The sequence below is a fragment of the Camelus bactrianus genome, chromosome 15 (assembly GCF_048773025.1).
Source record: "Camelus bactrianus isolate YW-2024 breed Bactrian camel chromosome 15, ASM4877302v1, whole genome shotgun sequence".
Taxonomy (NCBI): domain Eukaryota; kingdom Metazoa; phylum Chordata; class Mammalia; order Artiodactyla; family Camelidae; genus Camelus; species Camelus bactrianus.
The window spans coordinates 35730241-35736281 of NC_133553.1; the positions used below are offsets into that span (position 1 = coordinate 35730241).

The 6041-nt window shown below is 40.6% G+C and overlaps 1 protein-coding gene across 4 annotated transcripts in view; it reads right to left on the minus strand.

The window, feature by feature from the left end:
- NLRC4 (NLR family CARD domain containing 4) overlaps positions 1-3996 on the minus strand; it is a 34273-nt gene extending 30277 nt beyond the window's left edge. For 2 of the 4 annotated variants that reach the window (XM_045504857.2, XM_010967618.3), the window contains exons 1-2: positions 2357-3995; positions 1826-1966 (exon numbers count right to left, since the gene is read on the minus strand). The gene's annotated coding sequence lies outside the window, so the exon portion shown is untranslated. Of the gene's footprint in view, positions 1-1825; positions 1967-2356 lie in introns of all 4 variants that reach the window. The other 2 variants (XM_010967620.3, XM_010967619.3) reach the window with 2 other exon arrangements.
- Positions 3997-6041: the final 2045 nt, after the last annotated feature.

Here is a 6041-nt window from a genome sequence, read left to right on the forward strand (position 1 = left end):
TCATATTCCGTTTGGATACTGAATAGTCTTCCTACCCACAGAGAAGATGTCTGTGACTAGATCAGGGAACAAAGTCAGAGATCGGTGGCTAGTTACTAGTTGCTCTCAAGAATAAAATCATCCTGTAATCCGAAACTCAGGTAGCCTACTGTCAGTTACCCACTGGCATAAAGGACAAGGCTGTGGCCAGTTTTCTCCCCTAGACGGTGGCTATGGCTCTGAACACCTTCCCCACCCCCACTCTTAAGCAAGATGTCCAGTGAATAATTGAGTCACATGGAAGAAGTCCTTTTCCTATATTTGTGCTTTGGAAAATAATATTTAGAACTAATTCTAAAAAATGAATATTTCTTCAAAATAGTTACATGCGTTCCTTAGAGAACTAGAGTTCTTCAGGACCATAAAACCCACATCTATGGAGTCATGCCTACAACAAATGAGAGAAATTTATATATATATATAATGGGAGCAGAGAGGCAGCACACAAAAGTGGAAAATGTGTGTGAGCTTCATCATTGCAGTCCTGAATTCAAAGCCTCATTCTGCAGCTTATTAGATGGTACCCTTCCTGAGTCTTGCTTTCTTCATCTGAAACACTGACATGAATAATACCTACTGCCTAAGACTGTTGTGAAGATTCACCGAGAAAGCAGTTGAGACAGACATGGCCAGTGGGCATTATCTGTCTCCCTTTCTAGTAAAAGGGCTCTAAACTAGAATGGTCTAAGATCTCCAACAGACTCCAGCAATCTCACTTATTATTGTTACTATTATGGGCTGAATTGTGTTCCACCCAAATCCACATGTTGAAGCCCTAACCTCCCAGTACCTCAAAATGTGACTGTACTTGGAGGGGGGGGCCTTTAAAGATGCAATTAAATTAAAATGAGGCCTTTAGGGTGGGCCCTAAAGCAATCTGCCTGGTGTCCTTTCAAGAGGAGTAGATTAGACGCACAAAGAGAGACCCCAGAGATGCATGCCCAAGAGAGATCGTCTCGGGAGGACACAGGGAGAAGGCAGCCATCTGCAAGCCAAGGACAGCTGCAGAGGAGAAGCTTCACCTGCCGCAACTTTGACCTTGGACTTCTGGCCTCCAGAACTGTGAGAAAATAACTTTCTGTTTTTTAAGCCACCCGGGCTGTGGTATTTTGTTATGGTAGCCTGAGCAGATGAACACAGTTAGTATTCTAGAAGTGCACTGAGCTGTTAAAAGAACAGTGACAGGAGACAGGGTTCTGTCCTACTTGTGTAGACAGCTGCATGACCTGCAGCAAGTCACTTGACTTCTGTCCACATTTGCCACCTCTCTACTCCAGAGTCATAAGGATTAACTGAAAGTCTGTAAAGACCCTAACAATAGGGTGAATGGCAGTTCCCTTCACTTCTCTGTCCAGATATCAGCCTTCTAGTAATTCAGGGGAATGGATGGACTAAGCAGTGCCCCCAGGTCTTTTCAGGTCTGACCTTCTGCAGCTCTAACAATAGCCTCACAAACGAGAGTGGGATTCATTTCTATAAGGCCAAAAAGTGTTTTCAAAGTCCTTTCCCTCTCTTTGTCTCACAGCAAGCACAAGTGCATCCCTTTGACTTAATGACTTAATGTGTATTCAAACTCAGTTCTGAAGAACCCGATGAAATCCCAGCAGACCAGACTAACCACACCTAAAACTCTCCCTGAAAGCAAAGCCAGTCAGCCATGCAAAACCGCATTCTTCAGTGTTAAGGCTTTCATACCCCCGACACAAACTTTAAATGAATGTAAATCCAAATTTTAATATTTGGTTCCAAAACCCACTAAAAATCCCATTCTTTCTCCCCACAGTACCTGGCTGAGCAATCAAGTTGCCCTCTTCTTGGTGGATCAAAAGACGTTTTTAAAATAAAGTTTCTTTTTACTGGCTTTCTGTTTCACAGCAAAGGCTGGTGTTCCTATAGATCTGAAGCCTTCCTGTTCTGTGGCAGGAGACTGTAAGAGAAGGGCAAACACTGACAAGTTCTTTTTTCTTTTCTTTTTTTTTTTTTTTTTTCTTCAAAGCATAGTAAGAATGGTTTGGACACAAGCAAGATGAGTGTAAGTACAAGTAGCCAGAGAAAGAAGTAAAACTTGAACTTAAAGATGCAGGAGCTGGAACTTCATATCAGGAAAGGAATTACTCATTTGTTTCCTGTTCATTCACAATATATGAATCCTCTTGCTGTTAGTTTATTTATTCTATAGCTTAAACTGAAAACAAAGCTTTTTGAACATTTAATTGTATTAATTTTAATAATTAACCGAGCAAGAAAGAGAGAGAAATGAAATGAGATGGTTTGGTCAGTTAAAGTTTATTGCTACTGTAGTCAAAGTCATGCTTACCATCCGTACCTCGGATCCCAGGAGCATTCTTGCAAATGCAAACTCTCAGTCACCAGAGTCCCAGGCAAGGTAAGCACAGAGCAAATGGACCGCCACCATCAGTCCCCCACTGAAGATGCATGGGGCAGCCTCCTGACTCTGAAGAGTCACAGGCTCCCACCCACACACACACGTTCTGAGCTTGTGGTCACAAACTCCAGGAAGCCAGTTTATACTCAGCTCCCGAAATGGAGAAATCTCCTTGGCCCGTCTCTTGAGAAAGACATGCTTGTGTACTCTTTCCCCATATTTACACAATCTACCATGAACTTCTTATGTTATGTAACTTCTCACTTCAGACAGAGCACTCTGAAATTAACTCATCTGACATAGAGGGGTAGCTAAGTTTTGCCCTAAGTATATCTCTACATTTTGATTTTTCTATGGAGTAACAACATTTTCCAACTTGTAGGGTGGGCTTCTCTGAAGTGAGATCAGGGGCTGTGCTAGCAGCTGGATTTTTTAAAAATTTAATGAAACCTTTATGTAAATGTGTGTTCATTGAGAAAAAACTCTAGAGATAGGCACCAAATATTAACAATACTTATCTCTTGGGGGGCAATTTTAAGTTTTCTTCTTTTATCTGTATATTCTGATTTTCTATAACACCTATTACTTTGTAATAACAAATGATGTTACAGGATACAGGATACAGGAGAGACAGGGAAAATGTAGAAATGTGTTGTGGTGGGCAACCCAAATATATCAGGTCTTAATCCCTGGAATCTATAAATGTTGTATCTGTGTAGATGTGTTTAAATTAAGGGTCTTGAGTTGTGGAGATAATCCTGGATTATCTGGGAAGCACAAAATGCAACCAAAAGTGTCCTTATAAAAGAGAGACAGAAGGAGATATGAAACAGATAGAAAAAGAGAAGACAATGTGACCATGGATGCAGAGATTGAGTGACCATGCGCCAGGGAATGCTGGTAGCCACCTGAAGCTAGAAGAGGCAAAAAATGGATTCTCCTCTAGAACCTCCGGAGAGAGTGTGGTCCTGCTAACTTGATTTCAGCCCAGTGATGCTGATGTTGGACATCTGGCCTCCAGAATGTGAGAGAATAAATTTCTGTTGGTTTAAGCCATCCAGTATATGGTATTTTGGTACAGCAGCCACAGAAGACTAATGCTATAGTATATTATGGTAAAATGAGCAAAATTATATCCACATTCATTCAAGTACATCCTCCATGTGGTCTCATCACATCATCAAAGGTCTCAACTCTTTGCAAATGGATTTGCAGTCAGGCGTTATCAATGTATTTAGAATGAATAATGTACTCTCTTGCCCTTTTGCTCTTCCTCCCAGTCTCTCCCCACCCTTTATTCTCCTGAGAGTGTGGCAGAATGGAATTGCCCAGGATTCTGGAGCCAAAAGACCTGAGTTCAAGTGTGGGTTCCATCTTGCAACTAAAACAAGTCACTTAAGCTTCTTAGCAGTAAAATGGTGACTATCCAGCTTGCTCCAGGGTTGTTTGAACATTGTCTGAGCTACTATATCTAAATGTCCTACGTGAGTGCTCTTCTGTACTTCTGTGACTCTCAATTTAAGGGGGAAGGAGGGGAAAAGTCACAATTATTTTCTCTCTGGGGGCTTGTAACTCATAACTCTAATGATTGTTCTGGAATTTTGCTAGTCTTCTGCCCCTGACTCTCAGGGGAAATTATTGGGTCAACCCATGTTTGGCAACTTTCTAATATGCCTTAATAAAGGAGGGTCAAACCTTCTTGACTGATTCTTTTAGGAAATAGGTATACATTACATCTACTATTCTCAGCTTCATATATATATATGTATATATATATATATGTATATATATATGTATATATGTAATATAAAAATAAATTTTTAATTCCCCATCCTCACCCCTTACAATTGGCCTAATAATTCAGACACAGTAATATAAGAGGCTTTAGTAGGATAAACTAAATATGGGAGGACAGAATATTGATTTTCAAGGGGACTGAAATCCTGTCCTAATATTAACATTTGAAATAACTAGAAGTATTTGGCAGAGAGAAGGAAAAACTTCAAGAAGGTTTCCATGGCTGAGTTCAGATGTCTGCAGGCAATCTTTTTATTTGTTTTCCCCCTCTTTCCTTTCTGGGATGTATTCTAAGTTCTGCCTCTAACAGCAATAAAGAGGATCAGAATCCTCTTCTCAGCACAGTTCCTCTGCTGAGACTTCTTGCTGATGTATTCATCCTGAATGTTGTTTGGCTTGGGTGGTGTGTAAGTTCCACTTCTTGATGTGGATCCTACCTGCTTGCCTGATGTTGCTAGACTGCTAAGATGTGGGTCCTTCTTCCTCTTGCTCATGTCAGCAGTTTATATCTGGACCTTTGCATGAGTGTTAACCACCTCTGCCTGACATACTGGCTTTTTCTCTGCTTCTCCCCTCTCCTTCTGGAGGGCTGGGAATTTCAGACTTCCTGAATGCTACAAGAAAGCCTCCAGAAGCTAGGGAGGAGGGTCTTCCCCCTCCCAACAACTGATGCTCCAGATTTCTGAGTCAGTGGACTCAGGACCATTGAGAAAGGTCTTGAGAGAAAAAAACGAGAGGGGCTTGGGTTAGTATCTGAAATAATTCATCCACCACATTTTACTGAGGATAAGCCTGTATTAGCCTATTTATATTTTAAAAGTGAACATACTATTTTCTAGTTTTTAAAATGCTGATTCTGCAAAAGCATTTTTTGTATGTAATTAATGAGATAATTACCTCTACTTACTTAGTCATGCAATCTCCTATGTAGCTGTTCTCTTCCATGTAACTAACCTAAACTCCAAGTAAACTAAATGACTTGCAGTTTCCCAAGCCCATGAAATGATCTTTGGAATGTTATGACTCAGGCTGCCAGCCTCCCACCCCTCTTTGGCCAAAAATTTTTACTCATCCTTTAAATAGCAAGTTAATTATTACCTCCTGTGGGAAAGTTTTCAATACATTTTTATACATTAATGGCCATGCCTTTCCATTGCTCTCCTGTGGATCTCCAAGTCTGTCTCACAATATATGCTCAACCGTGTGTCTCCAGATTGAAAGTCACATTTACGTAGCTTGGATAATAAATTTAAGTATATTTATTTAAACATTTAAAAACCTGGGTGGATTTTTGAACTTTGCTAAGTTTACCATACCAGCAAACTTCACCTTGTAGTGAATGGAGCACTGGACTAGAGTTCAGGAGATTTAGGCATGGTCCTATTCTGGTGCCTTCCTTGTCTTTTCTGGCCTCGGTGGCCTCCCTCATAAACGAATGTGGCTTGATTACAGCCCTAGTCTTTGGGTGGCAATTTACAGATAATCTGCTTTTTAAAAATTATCCAGTCCAGTCCCTTTCATTTCACAGGAGAGGAAACTGAGGCTCAAAGGTGATATGTAACTTAGTCAAGATCCTATACAATTAAGTAATGACTAAGGGTAATGAAATCTTGGGATCCTCCACCAGGGCTGACCTCCAAAAACATTTCTAGTTCTAAAATTCTTTAACCCTCCAGTTAAGAAAAACGGAAGAAATAGATAAAGGGAAGCCAGAAGAGATGAGATTTAAAAGAAACAAAAACAGCCAAGAGCGAGTGGGAAAGCCCGAGCTTTCCACGAATTACAAGTGAACTTCCTGTCCTGGGTAAACTTCCGGAAT